Here is a 25085-nt window from a genome sequence, read left to right as displayed (position 1 = left end):
AGACACTCGCACGCACCCGCGCTCACGCACTCGCGCGGCCGGCCTCCCCGCCGCCAGTGTCCGGGGCGGGCCCGGCTCTGCACACACAGCCGCGGGCCGCGCCGAGCGGGGAGCGCCGCCGCTGAGAGCGCTCGCCGGCTCCCGCGCGCCCCTGCCCGCCGCCCGCCGCCCGCCGCCCGCCGCCCGGGAGCAGCACCCGGCGGCCCGGCGGCCCGAGCGCAGGCTGCACACCCCCGCCCCGGCTCGCCCCGCGGGGCTCGGGCAGAGGCGGCGCGGCGACTGTGCGGGCGGCCGAGGGCGCCGCCGGGCCGGGGGCCGAGGCGCGGTCCAGCCCCGCCGTACCCCGTGCACCCGGGCTCTGCGGATCAGGTGGGTCCCGCGGGGCGCCGCCCGAGCCCCGGGAGGCCGGAGCTGGGCCCGGCCCGGGGGCTGCGGGCGTGGCGTGGCGTGGGGGCGGCGGGGACGAGGAGCGGGCTGCCGCTCCGGCCCTGCCCTGTTTCTGCCCTGCCTGTGTCCTCGCTTTTGTTCTTGTCGCTATCACTCTGCCCCAGTCCCTGTCCCCATCCTGTCCCTGTCGCTGCCTCTGCCCAGCCTCCAGACTCGCCGGAGGGGCTGCGGGCGGGGTTCTCCCCACGCGGTCCGCGGGATGCGGGCGGGAGAGAGGAGACCCGGGGAGGGGACACGGGGTAGGACCCCCGTCCCCAAGGAATCTTGAAAGGAATGAGGGGGTCTGTCCCCTCCTGTGGGGCGAGACAGAAGATCGCTCTCTCCCAGGTCAGGACGGGAAGAGGATCCCCTGGGAAGAGGGAGCCTGGGAAGGTAAAGAGAGGGGCGCGTGAGCCCCTGAAAGCAGGAGCACGGGGGGGGGGGGGGGGGAGTGGTCGGAGAGCGAGCACCGAGCCAAACGCCCGGCGTGCGGAAAGTTTCAAACATTTGTAACTTTGGCAGCAAAAGGGCCTGCTGCACTCGGGTGAAGGGAGGAGACAGGGTCCCTTTGACTTTACAAACCACCCCATTCCTGCTCGAAAGGGACACCACCCCGCCTTTGAAAATGGCAGAAAAACAGCTAAACAGAATGATTGCACAAACTCTTGAAAGGCGTCCAAAAAACAGTAAAGTGGAAAAAATTGTCAGCTCTCGAGGAGAGAAAGAAAGCAAGACGAATTGAGATTTCCCAATCTTCCCGCTGGGAGGCGGGAAGGAGGAAGGCGAGGAGGGTGTTAACGCCGCCCCCCCCACCCCGCCCAGGAAGGAACAGAGACCCTGGCGGCTGCTCTTGTGGCTTTGCTTATCGTTTGCATGCTGACTCCGGCACAGGCCTCGTTGTCTCCTCCATTTACCTGGAACTAGGTATGTCTCAGGAGGCAGGAGATGCCCCGGGGAGCCCAGGCCTCGCTGCTTCTTAGCCGGGAGACACTTGGCGCAGGGAAAGCCTCAGTTTCTGCAACTGTGAAATGGGGACGCTGCTCTGAGTAAGAAAATGCCAGGGTGGATGGGCCTGTGTGAGAATTGCCGGCTGGGGATATGGTTATTCTGTTGCCCTTCTGTGCCTCTTTGGCTACACTAATCAAACACTTTCTATCTTGTTCCAAGTTATTGCTGGGTTTACCTTACCTACTCTACCAGATGGCGGACAGGTGCAGATCTCAGTTATTGTTACAAGTGGCAGATACTCTGAAGAAAGCAGAGCTGAAAAAATCCCTAGGGTTTACCTGGTCCAAGAGACTTCAGACTGTGTCCCTGGGAGTCTTGTGACCCTGGCTGTGGAGCCACCATAGTGGGGGAGGAGAGTCTCCAGGGCAGGGCTCTGACCCCTCCCTTCCTTCTTTCAGACAGAATAAGTTTACTTCTAGAAGCCTTTCTCTCTCCTACAGGGAAACCCCAGGGGCTGTTTTTAATATCACATTCCTCAGATCCAGTCTGATTTGGTCGTTTTCAGTGGAGAAACTGAGTCAGGAGGTATGCGAAGTGATTAGTGTAAGATCCTCTGGTGGCCTAAACCTTTGCCAGGAAACCGGTGTCATGAGTCCAGGGCTGGGACCCCCTTTCCCTGGCCCTGGTGGCTCTGAGCAGCCATTCCTTTAGGTTTCAGCACCAGCGCGCCTGGGACCCTAACCCCAAGGCCTCAGGTCCACCTTCTCCTCCTTCAGGGAGAAGAAGCCAAGAATCATATTGTCTGAAATTTTCTCGGGGGATCTTTGTACATGGGAGTTGGTTTCACAGGCTAAGATAAAAAGAAATACGTTCAGCAGGAGCTAGTCAGCACACTGCCCCCATCTTAGCCCAGCCGGTTAGGGTGGGGAGTTCAGTTAAGCGAGGGCAAGCAGCTCACCCCCCGGGGCAAGCAGCTCATCCCCCCCCCCCCCCCCCCCCGCCCCGCACTCAGCTTTTAACTCGCAGCTGGGATTGGAATGCAGCTCTTTCTGACTCTTAAGGCTTGTGCTCTTTACATCACGTTCTCTCTCATGATGGGTAAAAAATGGCTAATGGACAGATGTCATTAAGATGGGAGCAAGGGTGAGGGGAGAATGGCTGAAAGGGGCGCAGCATTAAGTGGGAGACTGGGCGTTCATGCTATAAATGTAATCGTATTTGAAATGGGTGTGCTTTCTGCGCTGTAGCTTTCTTTTTTAGTTTAGTGGGTTTTTTTAATAGATACTTAAAATTATTTTATTTTCCTAATTTTTAAATTAAAGCATAATCTACATACTCGAGCATCCACAGATCTTAAGTGTTCAGTTCAAACATGTCTTGACAGTTGTTTACAGCTATGTAACTGCCACCCAAAATGAAATGTAAATATTTGCATCATCCAGAAAGTTCCCACATCCAACGAATTTTTCTTCTGTCCTTGCAGGCAATCATTTTTCTGATTTTATTACCATTGATTAATTTTGCCTGCTCTTGGGCTTCACATAAATGGACTCGTACTGTATATCTCAGGTTTATTTCACGTGACATAGTGGTTTTCAAGTTCACCTGTATTGCTGCTTATGTGAGTATTTGTCCCTTTTTATAGCTGAGTAGTATTCGTTCCATTGGATGGATATACCACGGTTTGCTTATTTATTCTCTTGTTGATGAACATTTGGGGTTATTTCCAGTTTGAGCTTATTTCTTGTAGAATTCTTTTGTGGATGTTTGTTTTCATGTGGGAGCGAAGGAGCTGGGTCACAGGGGGTATTTACTGTTTTACCTTCCCACGGCAGTGTCTGGGGCTTGGGATTATTCTGCCCCCTTGACAATGTCTGATGTTGTCAAGCCGTTTTGATTTTAGCTATTTTAGTGGCTGGGTGATGGTATCTCGTACCTTCTGTTTTCACAATGGAATTTTAAGGGTTGCTGGAGGAGATAACTACCATAGGTACCTATGGAACGGGATGGTAGTTTGGAGGCCAGTAGTTGGAATTGTGACCTTAGGAGTAGGAATTTCTGGGCTCAGGCGAGCTCTCCGTGTATCGCCTGAGATTTAAGACCTGGTACTTGTACTCTGTAAACTGGGCAAGTTCGTCCATGTTTATGGCTTTAAATGCTGCCTCCAGGACAGTCATCTTTATCTCCAGTTCACATGTCTGTTTTGGGTCCCCGATTCACAGGTTTAACTGCCCATTGGGCATCTCTTCTTGGATGTCTCAACGACACTCCAGACTTGACAAGACTGGAACACAACTCATGATCTCATATTGGCTTTCTGGCATGGGTCACTGGATGAATGAGGGCAGCACTGAGAGAATATATAAGGAGGAACGTTCGGGTCAAGGGCAGGGATAATGTAGTTGGTTCCATGCTATAAATGGTGTGGAGCAGTCAGAGAAGATGAGGACAGGGGAAGGCACTGGGCGTTTAGGAGATGACTGAAATGTGCTGGGAGTAGCTTTAATGGAATGGAGGGCAGGCAAGCTAGATTGCTGAGGCATGAGAGATAAAGAAGCAGAGGTGGTGCGTGCCGGCAGCTCTTGCAAGAAATTTCTTTGAAAAGGCCAGAGGGAGATTGAGCTACGGTTGTACGAAGACAGGGTGAAGGAAAGGATTTTAAGATGCAAAGGACAAGGGAGATGGAGGCTCAGGGGAAGGACCCAGTCCAGGAGAGGGAAGGAAGGCCGACAGGGCAAGGTGCTAGAGGAGTAGGAGGGAACCGGGAGGTTGGTTTGAAAGAAGGATGGATGTCTCCACTCCTGAGACTGGATGTGAGTGAATGAAGGTGAGAAAGCTTATCAACTACGGAATTCTTTGTTGACCCTCCATGTGCACAACCTTCATGACGTAGAAGGTTCTTCACCATCTGCCCCCTTCTCGTCTCATAGAGGTAGTGTGTATCAGTTAGCTTTTGCTGAAACTATGCTGCATAACAAACAACCCCCCCAATCTTAGCTTATGACCACAAAAGTTTATGGTTCGCCTTACATGGTGGCTGCGGGGCAGGTGGCTACATGGTCTTGTGGCTGTGCTCCAGGTGCCTGCCAGCCAGATCTGCTCCATGTGTCTTCTCACCGCAGGACGCAGGCTGAAGGAGCTGCCTCTGTCTGGTGGGTGTTATTTTCATGGTTAGAGCTGGAGGAAGAAAGGAATGATGTGATGCCTCATAAAGCCTGCACTCTGAGTGGGCACACTGTCACTTCTACCCACATTCTGTTGGTCAAAGCCAGTGATATGCCCAGGCCCAAAGCCAATAGGACAGGCACGAATAGGGGGAGGGACAGAGGGACAAGCAGACTCCCCCCTGAGCAAGGAGCCCGACGCAGGGCTCCATGCCAGGACCCTGAGATCATGACCCAAGTTGAGGTCAGATGCTTAACCGACCCTTTTTTTTTAAGATTTATTTATTTATTTTAGAGAGAGAGAGACAGCGTGTGTGATGGGAGGAGAGGCAGAGGGAGAGGGAGAGGGAGAGGGAAAATCCTAGCAAACTCCCCGCTGAGCACGGAGCCCGATGTGGGGCTCAATCCCAGGACCTTGAGATCATGACCTGAGCGGAAATCAAGAGTCAGATGTTGGGCGCCTGGGTGGCTCAGTTGGTTAAGCGTCTGCCTTCGGCTCAGGTCATGATCCTGGAGTCCCGGGATCGAGTCCCACATTGGGCTCTGCTTCTCCCTCTGACCCTCTCCCCTCTCATGCTCTCTCTCTATCTCATTCTCTCTATCAAATAAATAATAAATAAAAAATCTTAAAAAAAAAAAAAAGAGTCAGATGTTTAACAGACTGAGCCACCCAGGCGCCGCAACAGGCACATTTGATTTTAGCGTGCTTTGCAGATACTGTGTTTTTTACAAATTGAAAGTTTGTGGCAACCCTGGGTCCAAAAAGTCTCTCTGTGCCTTTTTTTTTTTTTTTTTTTTTTGAGAGAGAGAGAGCACGTGAGCAGGGGTGGGAGAGACAGAGGGAGAAGGAGAGAAAATCGCAATCAGGCTCCATGCCCAGCTTGGAGCCCAAGGTGGGGCTCGATCTCAGGACCCTGAGATCATGACCTGAGCCGATATCAAGAGTCGGATGCTTAACCGACTGAATCACCCAGGGGTCCCGTCCGTACCATTTTTTTTGACAGCATTTGCTCAGTTTGTCTCTGTGGCACATTTTGGTAATTCTTGCAATATTTTCATTATTTCAACAAACTCTTTCATTATTACTATATTTGAATTGCTGCAATCTCATGAGAGAACTTTAATGGATGAGGAAGGGCTTATGCTGGAATCCACTCCTGGTGACGATGCTGTGCGGATTGTTCAAATGACAACAAAGGATTTAGAATATTACATCAACTTTGTTGATAAATCAGTGGCAGGATTTGAGAGGCCTGGCTCCAATTTTAAAAGAAGTTCTACTGTGGGTAAAATGCTATCAAACAGCATCTCATGCTATAGAGAAATCATTCATGAAAGGAAGAGTCAGTTAATGCAGCAAACTTCACTGTTGGCTTGTTTTAAGAAATTGCCAGAGCCACCCCAACCTGCAGCAACCAGTTACCCTGATCAGTAGCCGTCAACATCAAGGCAAGACCCTCCTCCACCAGCAAAAAAATTCCAACGTGCTGAAAGCTCAGATACTGGCTAGCATTTCTTTTTTTTTTTTTTTTTTAGCAATAAAGAATTTTCTCATTAAGACATGTACGCTGTTTTTTTAGACGTAGTGCACTTAATAGACTACAGTGTGGTGGAAACATTAACTTTTATAGGCATGAAAAAACCGAAAAATTCATTCGATTCGCTTGGTTGCGGTATTTGCTTGATTGCGGTAGTCGGGAATTGAACCTGCAGTATCTCGGGGGTATGTCTCTTAACTCTGCTTTTTGGCAGGGAATGATGCTTGGGACCAGTAATCCAGTTGACCACATGTATTTGTTAATAACTCCCTGATACAAGTCTTCATTGATTTTTTTTTTTTCCTCTCTCCGAACGAATCCCCGTTGCGCGGTCCACTCTTTGGGGACGGTTGCCCTCTCCTTAGGCATGGCAGCACGCTTTCAAGCCGCTGTCGCACACATGGTCCCTCTGTCTGGGAGTCTCGCCCGGAACTGAGTGTAGGACCCCTACGTCTTTGTCGTCCTGTCTTTCCGTGTCTGGGGTCCTGCTTAGTTGAGCTGCTGTCTGAGCCACTCTTTAGTCTCCTCTTCCCCATCCCCAGCCCCCTTAGAATTTCTGCTCCAGCCTCAGGGAACAACTGCAATGCAATTCCTGCAACCCTGTCTTGGCTTTATGGCTCTGGGCTTTTTCTCATGCTGTCCCCTCGGCTTGGAATGCCCTCTGCACTTCCTTCCCAAATCCCCCTGCAGACTCCTGCTCATGCTTCATGACCCAGCTTAATCATCATCCTCTCTGTGAAGCCAGGCTCTTCATCCTGCCTTCCAGAGTCAGGTGCTCCCCCCAGCCACCCGGGGCAACGTGCAGTGACTGACGTTCTGTCACCTGTTATTTCTTTCTTCCTTGGTGAGCTGCAGGAGCCAGAGGGCACGGTGCATTTTCCCGACCCACGCCGGTGGCAAAGTGTGGCCTCTGGAGGCCCACTTCCCGAGTTCGCATCCTTACTGGCTTTCAGGCCTGGAGCAAAGCCCCTCACCTCTGGGGCTGGGCTGAAGGGTCTGCTCCCAGGAGCTTTATCTTCGCTCCTGGGAGAGGGAGGCCGGCTGGGTTGGTTGGGGAAGCCGGAGTGATGTAGATTGGGTCCGTGTACTGAAGGCAAAGGGGTCGTCATTTTGTATATTTAACCAAGAATTCTCAAAGTCCTTTCCATTCGAAAAAGAGGAAGTAAAAATATGTTATTTGAAGCTCCAGCCAGAGAGCTGCTCTGCTCAGCTCAGCTTGTCCAAACCCAGTGTGGAGGCTGCAGACCTCAGCTGCAGGCAGGCCGACCTGGCTGGGGGCGTTGCCAGGACTCGCGCTCAGGCTGCCACTCTGCTCATTTTTATCACCAAAGAGAGTTTCATAAGGGAGAGGTGGTGATGGCAGGTGGAGGGTGGAGCTGTGTGCTCACGTTTTTTGTGCACCAGGGGAAAGCCTGCTCCAGCGTTCACAAGGGAGCCGGGTGATGGCGCTTCCTGTGTCAAGCCATGTGTGCTGGGCAGATGCGAATGGCAGGAGAGAGAGTGGGGCCACCACCTGGGCCAGGTCCTACCTTGGGGGCCAGGTCCCAGCTTGGAGAGTGAGTGATCTGAGAGGGTGGGGGAGAGCCCAGGGAGAGCATGGTCTGGGAAGTGCCGGGCAGATCGAGGTTGCCGGGAGGGAGGATGTTGTCAGGAGGTTTGAATGGTGCTGAGAGGCTGGGTGAAATGAGCCTGGAAGAGATCAGCTGGCTATGGGTTGACAGCAAAACCCCAGGGAAAACAGAAAAATGATAGTATTATTATTATTATTAGAGTTCTGTGCACCAGTCGACAGTTCAAAGAGTGAAATCATATTTCTGTCTTGCTTGAGCATCACAAAAGCCCTGTGAGGGCAGCAGACTCGGAATTAGGCCCCCATTTTATAGGAGCGGGGGGAAACTGAAGGATGGGGGTTTTAATGTTTTGGTCAAAGTCTCTCAAGAACTAATGGCAGAAGGGAGGCATGAAAGCCCAGTCCCGACTCCAAACATAGTGTGGCTTGGAGACCCTGGCGGGCTACAGGCAGGGGGAGGGAAGATGCCTCTGAAGGTTCAGGGGTCCTGGGCACAGATCCATGTCCAGCCCAGGACACGGCTGCTACCTGGTGCTGCTCAGACAGAAACCAACCAGAGAGAGTGAAAGGTAACCTCTGGAAGAGGCCAGGTCTTGTGATGAGTTCTCAATGAAAGTTTTTGGCCCCTACTCGCCAGTTTGGCCACCAGGGACTGCGGTTCTAGGAGATGCACCTGTTCCAGAGACTCGTGCTTTGTAATTAGCTATTTGTTCAACAGCCACTGAGCCACCATAAATTCATTCACTCATTTATCGACGGATCCAGAATCTGTTGGGCAGCTACTATGTGCTGTGCTAGCTACCTGGGAGGTAGCAGTGAATAGAGACAAAATCCCTGTCCACGGGGAGGCTGGGATTTGGCTGGGGAGACAGTCGTTAAAAAACCGACTGCACAGCAAGAGCCCTGAAGGAGAAGAGCAGGGTGGGTGTCACAGGGGCCTGAACCTGTCAGGGGAGGTGGTCAGGGAGGGCTTCCTTGAGGAAGTGACCTGTAAACTGAGCCCCGCGGGAGTTGGAGGGTGAAGAGGGAAGTGTTTTCAGGCAGAGAGAAGAGGCTGTAAGAACCAATCATCCTGATATCCTGCTGGCTGTTCCAGAACCCAGACGGCCTTGGTGGCCAGGGGAGCCCAGAGAGGGCAGCAAGCCTGGGACAATGGGCCAGCCGCCCAGAGGGATGACGTTGGGGTTGGTAGCGTCTGTGGGCAGAACAGTAGCTGCCCTCCTGTCTCCTCCCTCAGGGAACCATGCGGGAGTCCTCAAGTGGCCCTTCAGCTGTCCCCCGAGAGGAACTTGCCCGGCTTCTGTGGGGAAGGCAAAGATACTTCTCAAAAGTATCTATCTGTAGAGTGGTATTTTGTATAGCAAATTCTGTTTTCCTATGTTAGCCAGAGCTGTGCAGAGGAAGGGCAAATTAATATTCCTAGGGGCAGATTTAATTGAGTGCTTTGGCATTCATTCCTGGGTGTGTGCAAGTGCTCAGTAAATGCTTGGGGTTAATACACTGAGTAGCACCCGAGAACATGTACTGGTCAGAGATCATGGTTGTAAAACCACAGGTGGAGATTCTAACTCACAGAGACAGAAGAGGCAGGCACTGGAAGGATTTCTTTTACTGCTCACAGTATCCCTGGGGAGGCTGGAAAACCAAGCTAGCCAGAAGGAGTAAAGGTCGGGCCATAGACAACACAGTTAGGGTCTTGCCCAGGAGCTGATTCTAGCCCTTGCTAGACCTGCTATAACATTTCATGGGCATCCGAACCTTCATGCACTTCTTTAGGATGTACAACCACTAACTGGCCAGGCGTAGGTGACGCTCCTGCAGTCCAGGGGCACAAGGGCGGACAGGAGTGCGTCTGGCCCCTTCTGCTCTGGTGGCCGGAGGGGATTCCTGACATGAGGCTGAGAAACCACAGAGCCCACCAAAGCCACCAGAGTTGGGGCACCCTTAGTGCCTCAGGATCTTACCAGGCCTAAGGAGAGTCACAGGCAGGGCTGGAGCTGCGGGAGGGAGAAGGCTTCTGGGGAACTCTCGGAGGGAGGGGCAGCCTGGCCTTGATCACCTTATTGAACCTCTGGGCCTCAACATTCTCGGGTGTAAAGTGGACTGGAGCGGAGTTTAGAGACAAATGTGCCCAGAGGCGTGGTGCTGTTAAATGGGAAATCTCAAAGCTGTCATTATTATCAGTAGAAGTAATAGTAACTTCACTCAGCTGTTACCAGAACAGTTCTCAAAGGAAGGAAACCTAACATATGAAAATCTAGAGGTCAGAAGTGGACCACAAACATTTCTACAAACAGATTCTCTGCAGGGGTTCCTTTAAATTTTTGCCTCCTCAAGATACTTACCATAGGACTTAATTGACCAAAACTAAATAAACAGACTAATGAAGGAACCACCATCTGACAGACCCTTGATAAGTGCTGTTGAAGAGACCAGTTGTTTTGCAGGAACAGACAGATCCGTTTAGAGATGCTAGTCTGGCTTCCTCACTGGGGAAGCCTTAAAAAGGAAGAGAAAGTTCAGGCCACGTGACTAGAGGCGCGGGGCCGGGGGGGGGGGGGGGGGCATCCCCAGGAGTGTTAGGGCTGTACCATGACACCCTCTGGCCGGAAGAACACAGACTCCCACAAACACAGAATGCTCGGGTTAGATCTAGACATGGAGGCATGCTGGTAAATGTTTCATGACTAGCTCCTCAAGAATTGAAAAAGCCCTGATACGGGGTATTTGCCAGTTTCCACAGTATAAATATTTACACCGTGACCAGTTTCAAGCCACCAGTTGAGGAATTGGGAGCATACTGTTAGCACTTGCCTCTCTCTGTCTCCATACAGTTGGTTCAAAATAACCTCAAGGGTATACCATGTAATAAAACAATTAGGAAGTGTTGAGTTTTGATGATTACCTTTGTTCTTAATACAATTCATTTAATTGTAAGGTTATACAATTTAATTTTTAATGATGGCTGTGTTTAACAGCTCACTTGCCAAATTCCTGAAAACTTAACAGTTGGCCCTTGCAAGCCATCATGAGCCAACTTCAGCATGCTCCTGGCTTGGGAGGTCCCCGGAGACCCTGGAGAAAGGCCAGTGCAAACAGGATCCCATACAGCCCTCCCTGCCCCCACCGTCAGTCTCAAACATGTTAACATCTTTTTTTTTTAATTTTTTAAAAAAGATTTTATTTATTTCTTTGACAGAGAGAGACACAGCAAGAGAGGGAACACAAGCAGGGGGAGTGGGAGAGGGAGAAGCAGGCTTCCCACCGAGGAGGGAGCCCGATGCGGGGCTCGATCCCAGGACCCTGGGCTCATGACCTGAGCCGAAGGCAGACGCTTAGCGGCTGAGCCACCCGGGCGCCCCAATATCTTGTTTTTAGAAGATTTATTTATTTATTTATTTGAGAGAGAGAGAGAACGAGTGTGAGCTGGGGGGAGGGGCAGAGGGAGAAGGAGAGAGAGAGAGAGAATCTCAAGCAAACTCCCTGCTGAGCACGGAGCCCCATTTGGGGCTTGATCTGAGGACCCTGAGATCAGGACCTGAGCCGAAATCAAGAGTCGGACGCTTACCCGTCTGGGCCACCCAGGCACTCCATGTTCACATCTTTTATTTGCTTTATGACCCTTTCCACCACCTGAAATCACGTCCTTAATTATTTGTTAATTATAATTATTAATTTGATTTGCTGACCAACTGGAATGTGAGCTCTTTGAGAACAGAGTACTTAACTGTTTCGTTCACTGTCACGTCCCCAGTGCTTAGAACAGCGCATCCGTGTCGTAGGCCCTCAGTAACAGTGGATCCATCGAATGAATGGAAGTGAGTCAAGGAGCCTTCGAGGGTTTGAATCCTGCCTCTGCTATGAAGGGCATCTTTCCTTGAGCCTCTTCCTTCATCTGCAAAAGAAAAGGATTTGAGCAGAAACCCCTAAGGTTCCCCGCAGCTGTTAAAAAGTCTCACTCGCTGAGAAAGACACCCCTTCCACACAATGCAGCCAGAGAATCTCCAGTGAGCACCATCAAGGGTAGGAGCTAGTGCACAGGCTTTGAGGACTGTCAGGTTTATTCCTTTCCTCTGTGGACAGCTTTTTTAACCCTGCGTGCCAATGACTTTTCTTGAGCAGCATGACCGGTTCCTGCCCAGCCTTCTGGACTGTGCTGAGAGAGCCAGGCCCTGCCTGTTCAGTGGCAGCCGAGACTTCGAGGCCTGTGGCATTTGCCACTGGGTGAAATGCTCTCGGCTCAGGATGGTGGCTCTGCCTGGGTGAGCCGTTCCAGCAAGACGGGAGCCTAAACTCCACCTTGAACACAGAGCCCACTGGAGCCACATCGGGGTGGCTGCAGGAGGCAGAATATGACCCTCTGTCTCTTGCACCATGCTTTAGGGCTTAGAACAGTGTGGAAGAAGAAGAGTCCCTCCTTCTTTGTTCCTCTGTTCCTAATCCTCCGCGGGTGATATTTTGTTAAAACACAGTAAAATGAATATATTCTCAATTTCTCTGCCTCCTCCTGCGGGAGAAAACAGCATCCTTCCGCGGGCCTCGCTCTGAGAGCCTCTGCCCAGGGGGACGTCGGCCAAGGCTCCTTGCATTCCCACAGCAGCCGGCAGAGGCAGGGATTTGAGTATCCTACCTGTGCCGGTGAGGAAACTGAGGCCGGGTGGGGTTCCAGACCCGCCCTATGAGGACCGGAGGGAGGCAGCGCTGCCCACGCCTCCCGCGTCCCTGCAGGGGAGAGGCCAGCACGTCTATCAGACAGAGTCCCCTGCTCTCTGCCCCTCGGGGGCTGTGATGGCTGAGTCCAGCGTCTTCTTTACCTGTGATGTTCAGGACAGAGACAGGAACAGAGCTAACCCCCCACCTGGCATCTTCTGCTGCATCTCATCGATCTTTCCAAACAGTCGGCCTCTCCAGGGCAAGCAGAAGGGGGCCAGGGACCCTCCCCTGGCTGCTGAATATGGGGGTGCCCACCGGCCTTCTCTGGGGCAGCTGCCGGCCCCCGAATCCATCTGCTTTGGGGAAGCATCCTAGGATTTTCTGCTGTTTGCCCTACTGTTCTCTTTTCCTGCCGTGCTTGGCTGCATCTGAGATTCGGATTCGCTTTCTCTGAGGGACGGGGCGGGATGTGGCTGGCAGAGCCGGTAGGGCTGTCTGGGCAAGGTGAGAAAGGGAAGCGATCCAGAAACCAGAGGGATAATAAAACAACCGTTCACGCTCACCGGACATTTACTCACTTCAGATGCTGCCCAGGAGCGCTACAGGAGGCCTGACTTTTCATCAGCCAGAAACCCCAGTTTTGCAAATGAGGAACCTGAGGCACGGAAAGGTTAAGACATTTCCCGGGGCCACATGGTAAAGGAGAGATTTGGGGCCTCAGACAGGGGCAAGGAGATGGCACCCTCCATCATGGCACCGCACTGCCTTCTGGAATTGAAAACAGTGAGCAGGGAGCCGGCACAGCCCCAAATCCAGTCCCCTTACTCAACAGATGGGGAAACGCAGGCCCAGAGAGGAGTAGGGGCTTCCCTGAGCTCAGGGGTCCTGCCTTCCGCCTTCTGCTCTGTCCCGGGATTCAGTGAGGCATCCGAGGAACAGTCGCAGGAACGTCTCTGAGACTGTTAATCTGCTCATTCTGGGCTGTGCAGCCCCTGCTAATGCACCAGGGTGGGGGTGGCAAGGGAGGCCCAGCCGGACACCAACAGGGTCCTCTGCCCACACTGTTAGAGAAAGGTCTTGGGCATGGAGTCTTGGCTTTAATAGGAAGTTCAGAAACTCTTTGTTTCCCCATGAGTCCAGCCATGCTTGAGAGCAACAAACTGGATGTCCCATTTCCTGTGTGTGTGCCTGGTCCGAGGGTATAGCTCCCAAGGAAAGGCAGGGGGAGGAGGGAGCCTTCTTACCGGAATTACCATTGTTGATGGTGGAAAGAGCCCAGAAGGTTGCACCTGAATGCTTCGTTCTGGAGATAGGGAAACTGAGGCCCGAGAATGTAAGAACCTGTTCTCCGAACTTGTCCAGTGTGCCTCACAATGGTTGTTGGGTTCGGTTGGGTTGGTTGGTTGGTTTATTGAGGGGATAAAATCATAGCATGTGGGAGCTGGCAGAAATCTGATACGTGCCCTGTCCATCTCCCCTTGTTGTGTAGATGAGAACCTGAGGTCAGGGTGGTGGGGGGTGCGGACGGGAGGGTACTTTCTGAAGATCAGACCCCTGAGAAGAACTCGTATTTTTTTTTTTAAATCAACGTACAACAAAGACCATTGAATGCCGCCTCTCTGCCAGCTAATTAACGAGCAGTCTTCCATCTCGTGGTGAGGCGTGCGTGCCTATGTGTCCAAATATAGTGGTCAGTGTCCCCAAAGGAGAGGCATAGGGGGCTACAAGGGAGAGTAAGAATATAACGGGGAGACTTCCCTTGGGGAGTGACATTGTCATTGAAGCCTAAAGGAAAGGAGGAGGGTGCATGGGTGTGAGGGGGCGGGGAAAGGTGTCCCGAGCAGAGGGAAGAGCATGTGCAAAGGTCTTGAGGCAGGAAGTGCCTCGTTTTACAGGATGAGGACGCCAGAGCCCAGAGATTAGCAACTTACCTAATTTAGTGCCTCAAAGAGTCTTCCTGTCCCCTCTCTGCCTTTTCTTGAAAACTTTTTTTAAAGAAAGTGGCAAGAGGTAAACAACTAACTGAACAAAGGAGTCAGTGGCAGGGCTAGAATTATCAGAACCCCCACGCCCACCCCTTCATGCCAAGGGAGTTTTAGAAAACCCTATATCTGGCAATTCCCTAACTGTGTGACCTTGAATGAGACAGATAGACTCTTTGAGCCTCTGTTTCTTCATCTGTGAAATGGAGCCCACCTTCCGGCTCTGAGGATTTCACATGGACTCCTACGACAGAGCTTTGTGCTGGCCAGTGTAGGAGCTAGAGCTGGGGGCTATGGGGCTGCTGGGGTCCCCTCCCCTGCCTTCCAGGGCTGCCCCTGAACTCTGGGTCTGAAGGATCCTGTCTTCACCCCACTGCTGTACTGTAATCCTGAAACCCACCACTCAGCATTAACTACCTTTGGTACTACCACGCTCCAGTCCACTACCAAGACACACATGAATCTTGAACGGTGAACTTTCAGATATAAAGGTAGAAGCTTGTGAGCACCTGCTATGTGCCCAGCATCTCAGGGACACTTTACACTTTACATTTAGCCCCCACAACAGCCCTGCGAGGTGGGGCCTATCTTCCCATTGGTTGGGTAAGGACACTGCCTGAGGTCACATGGCCAGTGAGGAGCCACTCTGGGTAGCCCTGGCCGCCTCATCCTACGCAGAGGACCCAGGAGTCAGGAAAGGTGGATGCAGTTGGCTTAGGATAGAGGGCACCTTGGCAGGGAGACACATCCGCGGCCCTTCCAACCAATATCCTTTAAATATTTGGTCGACAATTATTTGGAGTGAGGAGTGTTGGAGGAAATGGATTTGCAGTGAACACAAAACGGCAGGACTCTTGTAGATTTGTAATTCTTTCTGCCCAAGGACGTTTTCCAGAAGCAGAAGGAATAGAAATACACCGGCAAAGTCACTTTCCCGACTGGTGCATTAATGTCCTGAAGAAAACACGGGCTGTCCCCCACCTTTCTGTAGCGTTCTTTCTCTCTTTAGTTTGCATTCGAGCTTTCCCAAGCCAGACAGCTTCTTGGGAAGCTTATTAGAGGAATTATATTTTGGTTCTGTTTTTATTTGAAATTTATTTAAATATAGGTGAGAACAAATAGTCTTAAAAAGGGGAAGCGCTCCGCCTGTCATTTATTTTGATTGAGTGGCTTGCTGTATACTCGAGTTGGCATCCTTGAACTTGGCTTTTTTTATTAAGTACATAAAGTATTGCTTCCATTTACATAAAAGGCAACAATGCATTTTTGGAAAGTGTCAGAGAACCACCAGATTTATTTAATTAAATAGCTTTTTGTCCAGTTTTGAAAGTAATTTATTCTCATTGTAGAACATTTGCAAATGCGGCGAAGTGGAAAGAATAAAGGGATGGCTCTGCCACAGTCTCGTCACACGATTCACCACCATTACATGTGAATCTAGTTCTGGTCGGTATTTTTTTTTTTATTCTTGATGAAATATACATAACAAAATTTACCATTATAACACTTTTTGGGTGAACCATTCAGTAGCATTAAATACATTTACATCATTGTGCCACCATCACTACTGTCCATCTCTGGAACGTTTCCATCCTCCCAAATGGAGACTCTGTACCCGTTAAGCAATAACTGCCCATTCCCTCCGCGCCCCAGCCCCTGGCAACCATCACTCTACTTTCTGTCTTCATGAATTTGACCACTCTAGGCACCTCATCTACGTAGCATCCTCCAGTATTTGTCCTTTGGTGTCTGGCTTATCTAACTGGGCATAACGTTTTCAAGGTTTATTCCTATTGAAGCAGGTGTCCTTCCTTTCTAAGGCTGAGTAATATTCCATTGTATGTATATACCACACTCTGTCTATCCATCCATTCATCAATGGACATCTGAGCTGTTTCTACCTTTCTGGCTATTGTGAATAATGCTGCTTAGACATTGGCACACAGGTACCTCTTCAGGAGGGCGCCTGGGTGGCTCAGTCTGTTAACCCTCTGCCTTCGGCTCAGGTCATGATCAGGGTCATGGGATCGAGTCCCATGTCTGCTCCCTGCTCAGCGGGGGGGTCTGCTTCTCCTCCTTCTGGCTCGCCCCCAGCTTGTGCTCACTCTTTCTCAAATAAATAAATAAAATCTTTAAAAATAACCCCCCAAAACCCAAATACCTCTTCAAGTCCCTGTTTACAGTTATTTGGGGTATATACCCAGAAGTAGGATTGCTGGATCATATGAGAATTCGATGTTTAATTTTTTGAGGACCCGCCATACTTGCCCAGTCATTTTGCTACATTAGATCCAGAGTTGAGATAGTAGTCTGTGTGCAGTTTGGTATCTGACTTTCTTATTTAATTTCCCATCTTATTAACTATTCTTCAGAAACAATGTTTTTTTTAAAGGTCGTGTAATATTCCACTGCATCGCTATCCACGTTTCCCCCTCCACGCATTGCTTTCTGCTCTGCAGCAAACGATTTTGAATTACGATGGTAAAATGAATAACCCTGGTGAGCAGCCTCATGCTGTGTCCATACTTGTTTGAGGAATACTCCACAGAGGTAGGTTGCTGCCTTTAAGGAATTTAAAAATTTCTCCTTGGGGATTCTTGGATGATCATCCAATTCAGTGGTTTTAAAAGTTCTTTGTAGCCAAGGAAACTTTACTACAAACAAAACAGCACATGGAAGCACAGCATATGATAGCAGACAGGTAAAAGGGGAGATGATCAAAGGAAGGGTGGATCGGGGGCTCAGAGTCCTGCTCTCTCAGCCTCCCCGTCTCCCCTCTGTGGTTCCTGAGGGTCTTCGGGAGATTCTGGGGTTCTCTAGAACACAGTTTGAAAACGATCAGGGTGACCCAGTGCCTTTATTTTAAAGAAGAGAAGACATCTTGAGCGAGGAAGGGACTTGCCCGAGGTCAAGTTCATTTTTGTACTCACTCATTCATTTTTTTTCCTCAACACGTAGCACTTAACTCCTTGCATGTTGGAATCACCTAGGGAGCTTGTTAAAAATACAGTTTCCAGGGATTCTTCTGGATTCCAAAGCAGTAGGTGTGGGGAGAGACCAGGGCTGGACCCCTTGCTCCTCAGTCCACACTGGGCTCGGCTGGGTGCTCCCATTCTAGCCCCCTGCATTTGCACATGCTTGTCCTTCCACCCGTGGACGCTCTTCCCCACGTGCTCACCCTTCGAGGCCCAGTTCAAAGGGAGCCCCTTCCTCTGTGAAGCCTGGCACACAACCCTGTGCAGGACACTTCATCCTTCCTCCTTCCTCTGTGGCCCCAGAACAGAACATCCCCACTTGCACTGACTTCTTTCCACTGTACGTAATAGTTAACTGCTTCCAGGCCTGGCTCCCCGACTAGAATGTCAGCTCCCTAGGGAGCCTGTATAATTTCTGCATCCCCTGCAGCCCCAGACGCCCACTGGGTGCTTTGTGATTCTTGATTGACTGGCATCGAAGCTGGTACACACCCTATATCTGGAGGATAAAAAAAAAATCAGATCGCCAGCAGCTTATGGAAGGTCATATAGCCCATCGGAGCAGCCCCAGGACTGGCACCGGCTGTCCTGAGGCTCGGCACTCGGCACTGGCCACCTGCCAAGGAGGACAGCTGTCTGGTCTGGACAGGGAGCACTGGCCCCAACTGCCTTATCCCCGAGTCCAATAATAGCCCAGATTTTCGGAAATCTAGAGAGCTCTGCCTGGTTGGTGGTTCAGTGTGCAGGTTTGGATGCCTAAGATTTACTTTATAAAACTTCAGCGTAGGTAGGATGGGATTTCATGTTAGTTCTATTTAGACTGAGCCAGTACACAGATGCTAAGAAAGCAAGTCTAGTGGGGGATGGCCAGCTGGGGCTGGGGGTCAGCCAGCGTTATATCCAGAGGCAGCTGCTACAGACCCTCCTGGTGTTCCAATTTGTGATCCACAACTGATGCTTTTCTAATGAGCACACTGGACGCTAATTTTATTTATTTATTTATTTATTTTTTTACTGTGGAAACAAGTGACTTGTTTTTTATGAGGAGTTGTTATACATGGGCTCGCACTGCTGAAATCAAAGTATTTATGATATTTATGTATTTATGATGTGCATATGGGCTAAAGTAGCTGTGACTCACTCCCCACCCTTGCATGGAGATGGTATAGGGTCGCTTACTCTGCTTACCCTGTACTAGCCAGGAGCTCTGGGTTCTGTGGGGTAGATGGGGGACAGAATCCTGCTTCTGGAATCTGGGCGCCTGCCTCCTCCATGGACTCCTATGGCATCTGGGGAAGCCCATAGACCCCCTTCTGAGAATGTTTCAAAGTCTAAAAAATACAATAATGAGATCATAGAGGAAAGGACTCAAATTGGACTATAGTTATGAAAATATTAATACCAGGGGTTGAATTTCAGCTTGGCCAAACTGGGAGGCTTCCGCATCTGCAGAATGGGGATGATTCCAGTACCTGTTGCAGAGTTGAGTGAGAATTGAATAATGAGTGTAAAGCGCTTAGAACACAACCTGGCATGTTGTGTGTTCAATAAAGAATAGCATTTGCTGCTGCTGGTACTGTTATTAGTTATTCTATAAAGTACTTATTCCTGCTCTTCAGGAGCTCAGGATCTGGCTTGGGAGACGATGTACATATGAAATAGTAATTAAAAGGAGAAGTGAAGGTGCAGAAGAAAAGCCTCATAAAGGGCCAAGGAGAGCTCCAAGGGAGTGACATGGCTTCTGGCTGAAAGAGTACCAGGTAGTGGCTAAGCTTTTGGGCCGGCCAGGCTCAGATAGTTCTGGCTCTGACCCTGAGCTCTTGGAGCTGGGCAAATGATATCATCTCTCTGGGCCTCAATTTCCTTCTCTGTAAAGTGGGGTAACAGTAGAATCTACTGTATAGGATGCTGTGAGCTCCACCTCCTCGACTCCTGTGACGATTGGTGAATGGGACCATATGGCCGGCTCACTTCCAACCCCAGGAGGCTTCCAGTGCTGCTGGGCACCCTATGTCCTTGGCCCTGGTCAGTGTCTCCCCCTCCCAGTGTCCCTGGCATCCCTGGCATCTGCTGCTAACCTGGTGGGAGGGGGGCTCTCAGGTTGTAGTATCAGTTGCTCGTATCAACTGATCTAGCTTCTTCCTTCATAGGAAAGGGAGTCTGTAGACAACAATTCACTCAACTTCCTTCTCATTCTTTTCAAATGTAGGTGAATGGTCAGCCATCTTTGGGACTTGAGGAGAAAATTTCTCCAGAACATTAGAGAAATGTTCTTGCCTCTGTCTTACTTGCGTGTGTTCATGCAGGGCTCTTAGTGATGAGGATGGTGAGGCTTTGAGAGGGAAGAGGGTAGACTTACACCTCGAGAATCTCCTACTCTGTGTGAGATGGGCAGCGTATCAGTCAGGATGGAGTAGGTTATACTGAAGCAACAGACAGCCCCTTGAGGCTTGGGGCCGAACCCATAAAGGTTTATTTCCTTCTCTAATTAATATGGGCATCCTGGGTCAGCTGGTGGCCATGTCCCTCACTCAAGGAACCAGGCTGCTGGAACGCCTTCTTGAATGTACTCCATGGCACAAGGAAAGAGAGCCCTTGAGGGTCTTGCCCTAGCAATTGAATAGCCCACTCTTATCATATTGGTCAGACTAAGTAACTAGTCCCCAACCACAAGGGGACCAGGAAATGAAATCCTACAGTGAAGGTAGAGAGCTGGAAATATTTGGTGGAACAGCATTAGTGAGACCTCAGTGGGATATTCCCTTCTGTGCCTCGCTGAGCTAAGCAGCCTGGGTGGTGCCGATGGAGCCCCCTATGGACTTTGCATTGTGAGTGCTAGGGAACCACACCCAGAGCAGACACCCCAAAGCCACCTCTCAGCCCCAGTGCTGAGCAGACGAAGAGAGGCACACACCGCTGCCGCCATCTCTGGGGGACAACAGCAGAAGCTCAGTGAAGAACGGAGCCGTGAGGAGGGCAGGTGACATACCTCCTGAGAGCTCGAGGCCCTAAGCTCATGACCAAGACGAAGGCCAAGGCAAAGGGGTCGAATTGCGGCTTTCACGCCATGTCTTCGTAACAGACTCATGTGATGTGTCCTCAGTGGAGCTCGTATTCAGGTGTTTTTGCTCCATTTCTGAGCTGTTTTATGTTTATACTTGAGTGAGGATTTTTTTTTCTGAATTGGATGCCTCCCTTAGCGTCAGCCCATCCGTGCTCACCATTTCCCAGTGACATTTCTGTGCCCATGTCAGAAAGCCCACCGTTGGCATCCCCAAATCGTTCAAGAGCAGTGGGGTGAGGGGAGGGGAGGAACAGTGATGTGGCCATCTGTGGCAGAGGCTTCTGGAGTTTTCTTGGCCACAAACAAGGAAACTTGGGAAGAAGACTGTTGACCGCAGCCTCCAGCCCCTCCCTGAGCCCTTCGATTTCCTGTGCTGTGGTTTAGAGGCATCTCATCCTGGAGAGATGCCAGACACCTGGGTAGCAGTCCTGGTCTCCTCATGTCATTGCCAGGTGGCCCTGGATCAGTCATTTGCCTTCCTCGGGGCCTCAGTGTTCTCGTCTATAAAATGCAGCAGCTCAGAAGATGGGGGGCATGCTTGAGGGTAGAGTGACCTTGGGTAGTAAGGATGTTCCTGCAGCCACACGGGCAAGTGGCACGTGAGACTGTTGTCCGATTCCTCCGGAAATCCGTGGAGCTCAGAGTAAGGGAGTGACTGAACGTTGGCGGGGCTCCTTTGTCTTTTTCTGTCTCAGGACATTCACCTCAATCACGGAATGCATTTGGTGGCGTGATAGTTGGATTCTGGGCTCAACTTCTCACCAGAGCTCCATGAGAGCGAGGTCATGTTGGCTAATCTTTATAGACTTAGTGGGCTGAGCAGTGCCTGGCACATGACAGGTGCCAATATTGACACTTAATCAATGCTTACTTAATGAATGAACAAGCCAGGGAATACGTCATTCCTTTCAACTTTGACTGAATCGGTGACTTTCAGACTTCCTATGGACTAGAAGCAGGTTGGAGAAACTCTTGGCTCCACCCAAACCCAGCTTCCAGTCCAAGTTGAGTCACCTTGGGCAAGTCCCCAGATTCCTCTGCCTGTAGAAAGAGCAGAACTCACCCTGACTCACGGGCTAGGGAGGCTCCAGCAGGTGGGAGGATTTGAAAATGCCCCATCCAAAGGACGGGCTGTTTGTTTTTAGGACACAGGAACATGGCGGACTTGCTGGGAACACAGAGCAGGTGATGCTGGAGCCTGTGAGGTGGAGAGTTCTGGAATAATCATTATTAGGAATTAAGTAGCTGCCATTGGGCACTTGTTCCAGCATCAGGCCCTGTGCCAAGCACTTTATGTGCACCCTCTCATTCACCAGGGTTGAAGAGAAAGGCGTTGTTACTCTCATTTTACAGCGGAGAGAAACCAAGTCTCAGAAAGCTCACGTGATTTGCCCAAGGTCACGCATTTAGTCCATGCCAGACCTGTCTGACTCCAAGCCAGGCTGTAAGCTCTGTGCCATGCTGTCCTGCCACTGAGATGTGGCGGAACAGTGCTTGACTCTCAGACACCCGTGCTAATCATGCCAGGCCCTTTTTCCTGAGTACCTGCAAGGGACTGGGAGCTTTACAGACGTTATTGTTCATCCTTTCAACAGCTCAAGGAATAAGAAATTATCATCCCTGCTTTATGGATGAGTAAACTGAGGCTCACAGGTGTGGAGTGACTTAGTTATCCAGGGTCGGAACAGCAAGAAAGTAGGTGGGACCGGGGTTTGAATCCAGGCCTGTCTCGTTCCAAGAACAGGAGAAGAATTAAAGCCATCTCCAGTGTGAATCTCAATTAAGAGGTGTTTTGTTTTGTTTTGTTTTAACTTACGGCTAGGATTCCTGGAACCTCATCTTTAGAGATTAGTTCTTGGAAGTCAATTTGTTGTCAAGTTATTACAGGAGTCAATTTATTACGAGAGATGTAGGAAAACCTAGTGGGGGGGGAAACAAGACAACCTCAGGATTTTCCAGTAAAAAATTCTTTTAGAAGATTTTATTTATTTATTTGAGAGAGAGAGGGAGAGTGAGCATGAGAGAGAGAGAACCAGCAGAGGAGAGGCAGAGGGAGAGGGAGAAGCAGGCTCCCCATTGAGCAGGGAACTGGATGTGGGGCTCCATCCCAGGACCCTGAGATCATGACCTGAGCCAAAGGCAGATGCTTAACTGACTGAGCCACTCAGATGCCCTTTTTCCAGTAAATTCTTAGCCTTTGAATACCTCCTAGCCTGCACAGAGGAAGCAGGGAGAGCAGAGATACGCCCAGCCAAGGTCCTAAGGGGGACAGGTGGAGGGCAGCGGTGGAGCAGAAACGCATCTGGAGGGGCTGGGCTTGCACTACCTCTGAGCAGTTGTAGGAGAGACTCTGGACGCCGGAGAGGGAGATCCTAAGGGACCCGCAGGTGGTAAACACAAGCCCTGGATTCTAGCTGGAAGGGATCTTGAAGAGGCCTTCATCGAACTCCCTTTATTTTATGGAACCGTTTCTACATAGAGTGACCCTATGATTTACTCTCCAGACTGGCACACCTTTGAAAGTGAAAGAGGACTCTAGAACATAAACTGTTAACTGCCCCACAACACACGTAAACCAGAATTGACCTAGGGAAAGCAGTTTGTAGGGTCACCCTGATTTTATAGGGCCTTTCTTACTGATGACACCGGGCAAAAGCACTGATGACACCGGGCAAAGGCAAAGACTGTAGAAAGGCAAAACACAAGTAACAGAGTCAGGAGGATGGTAAAAAACGAAGGAACAGGAGACAGACCCCAAGGGAGAGAGGAGTGCTGACTTCTTTCTGCCAGTGGGCACGTGCACAGACGGCCCGGCTCTGTGCCAAGGCCAGCCCGGGTAGCCTGACGGCAGGAGCAGGAACTGACGTCAGTAAACAGCATTTGGCGTTTGTAGGTGCACGCGTCCCTCTCACTGGATGTGGGCTTGAAAAGTGCAGGCAGGGGGTCTGATTCAGGCTGTGTGTGGCCCTGTCCCAGCACAGGCCCCGGTACTGAGGAAATGCCCTCCATATGTGTATTGCTGGAATAAACACTGGTGGGCATGGCTTTGCTGAAGTATGTCAGGGACTATGGTGTTTTGCTTGCAGAGGAAAGAGTCTGGGGCCCTATCTCCGAGGAGCTGTCAGGTTCAATGGGGAAGGCACAGCTCTGTGGACACGGAGAGCTTATTGGAGGTCGAGTGATCTTGTCCGTGGACACGGAGAGCTTATTGGAGCTCGAGTGATCTTGTCCATGATACTTAACCTCTGAGCCTCGGTTCCCTGCCTGGGAAATGGAGAACATCGTCTCTGATCAGAGTAAGGATCAAATGAAATGGTGTATGTAAATGAATGGTAGCCTTCATCGATATTAATAACGTTCTAGGAAGCAGAGATCAGAAATCAGTTCCATACCGAAAAGATGTGCCTTAAACCATCAGAAAAGTCTAGAGATGGGACACCTGGGTGACTCCGTCGGTTAAGCGTCTGCCTTCAGCTCAGGTCATGATCTCGGGGTCTTGGGATTGAGCCCAGTGTCGGGTTCCCTGCTCAGCGGGGAGCCTGCTTCTCCCTCTGCCCCTCCCCCCTGCTTCTGCACACGTGCTCTCTCTCTCTCTCTCTCTCTCAAATAAGTAAATAGAATCTTAAAAAAAGAGAGAAAAGTCTAGAAACAGAGTTCCCCATCACTAGAAGCCTTCAAGCAGAAGCTGTCTGGCGTGGATGCTGTAAATGGGTGAAAACCTCTGGGAGGTAGGGCTGGGCTAGCGAGACACTGGGAGCGTTGACAGAGGGACTTGAACTCCTGCGGATGAGAGTGACTTGTTTATTGCTCTCATGTCACCTGGCAGACGTTAGCCAGCCAGGGGAACACACAGGGGCAATGAGGCTTGGAGTGGGAGCCGGCCCCTTGAGAGACGGGCTCTGCCTCTGGGTGGGAGAACAGGACCCAGGCAGAGGGCAGTCTTCTCTCCCCACGTAAGGCTCCCTTGCTGGTTCCAGGGCCTCCCACCGTGGCTGAGGGAGGAGAAGGCTGCTTGGAACTTGCCTCTCAGCGGTTCTGATCTCAGCCAGATAAAGCCTTGGATTAGGCACACCTGTTGGCTCTGTGGCCCCACCCCACCCCACCCAGAATGCCCTTCCTCCAGCCAGAAGCTGGGGCCTTCCCTTCTGTGTCTGGTCTTGGGAGCCTTATCATGGCCTAGGTCTCTGAAAACCCCAACCGCTCCTCTGCAGGGGTCTGCAGCCAGAGTCTGTGGCTGGGCTGGAGGGGCGCCGCAACCCCCCAGAGCTGGGATGCAGTGCAGAGCAGGAGACACTAGCCCAAGCTTTTCATCTGCCAGGTGGTGGAGGGTTGTGGGAAGAAGGCGGGGGAGGGTGAGAAACAACCCCGCACATGCAGGGAGTTGCCTGCAGTGTGGGACGCAGAGCCAGGACCAGAACCTCTGTTTGCTGCCGCACCTCCACGCCTGGCACTCCTTGCGATTCTCAAGACGGCAGCAACCTTGCCCAGGCACAGGTGTGTGGCCTTCTCCTCTCTTGCAGTGGCCAGGGGGCCCCGAGGGGGCCAGATGAGAGCGTGGCCCCCCAGCTGGGAATCCAGAGGGATCCAGAGGGCCTCACCAGACTCTGCTCTCCGCCCTCACACAGGTGTCTTGGCTGCACAAAGTCCTCTCCGGCTGTCGTGATTCCTTTAGTTCCTGGCTCCTCACCCCCCGCTGCCTTAGTGGTGCCCCCCTCGTTTCAGGGCGGTGCCTGTTAGGGACTTTGCCCTCTATGCTTCTCTGCCT

The 25085-nt window shown here is 51.1% G+C and overlaps 1 protein-coding gene across 6 annotated transcripts in view; it reads left to right on the top strand.

Annotated features, from left to right (window-relative positions):
• Positions 1–247: 247 nt before the first annotated feature.
• Positions 248–25085, top strand: part of GGTA1 (glycoprotein alpha-galactosyltransferase 1 (inactive)) — a 54478-nt gene continuing 29640 nt past the window's right edge. The window contains exons 1-2 of one of the 6 annotated variants that reach the window (XM_088019272.1): positions 15651–15727; positions 16674–16831. The gene's annotated coding sequence lies outside the window, so the exon portion shown is untranslated. Of the gene's footprint in view, positions 370–1257; positions 1351–1453; positions 1473–15650; positions 15728–16673; positions 16832–25085 lie in introns of those variants that run through there. The other 5 variants (XM_028107952.2, XM_028107950.2, XM_088019271.1 and 2 more) reach the window with 5 other exon arrangements.

This window comes from Eumetopias jubatus, unplaced genomic scaffold (assembly GCF_037043125.1).
Source record: "Eumetopias jubatus isolate StellerSeaLion01/CBP00866 unplaced genomic scaffold, mEumJub1_p1.0 scaffold_15, whole genome shotgun sequence".
NCBI lineage: Eukaryota > Metazoa > Chordata > Mammalia > Carnivora > Otariidae > Eumetopias > Eumetopias jubatus.
The sequence above is the reverse complement of the archived record's forward strand: the minus strand, read 5'-3'. Positions and strand labels throughout refer to the sequence as shown.